This window comes from Acyrthosiphon pisum, unplaced genomic scaffold (genome assembly GCF_005508785.2).
Source record: "Acyrthosiphon pisum isolate AL4f unplaced genomic scaffold, pea_aphid_22Mar2018_4r6ur Scaffold_92;HRSCAF=459, whole genome shotgun sequence".
Taxonomy (NCBI): Eukaryota; Metazoa; Arthropoda; class Insecta; order Hemiptera; family Aphididae; genus Acyrthosiphon; species Acyrthosiphon pisum.
In genome coordinates, this window is record NW_021779364.1 from 29,903 (window position 1) to 30,477 (window position 575).

A 575-nucleotide genomic window follows, 5' to 3' on the forward strand; every position below is an offset into this window, starting at 1 on the left:
TATAACATTCCTGTATAATACTTTCCTGGATAATGTTTTCCTAATTTTATTTTTCCTGTGTTAAACTTTCCCGATAGCACTATGTCTGTGTAAAATTTTTCTAAATTTTTTTTTCCCATGATATACTTTCTCGATTACACTATTCCTATTAAATATTTTCCCCAACAATGCTTTCCTAGGATAAAAATATTCCTAGTAAATATTTTCCTGAATATTATTCTTCCTCGTCAATAATTTCCCGTGTTGTGTGCGCCCCCAGCCCGAGTATAGTGCGAGACACGTACACATACTAATAATCATTTACTACGCACACAGTCACAAGTCACGCACGCACGCACTTTAAATATTACCTATACCTAATTCCTTAAATGTATACCACCACCGATCCCCTTAATGTATATTATACATATTTTACTCATTATCTATTTTGGTGCAATTAAATACTTTTTTCGCTTTACTTTTTTTTACGTTACTGTGGACATTGCTTTCATAACAAATTACAAATATTATTAATTATTACTTTTAATAATTGTAAAATAAATATTGTTATATTAGTTATAAATGTATTTAATATT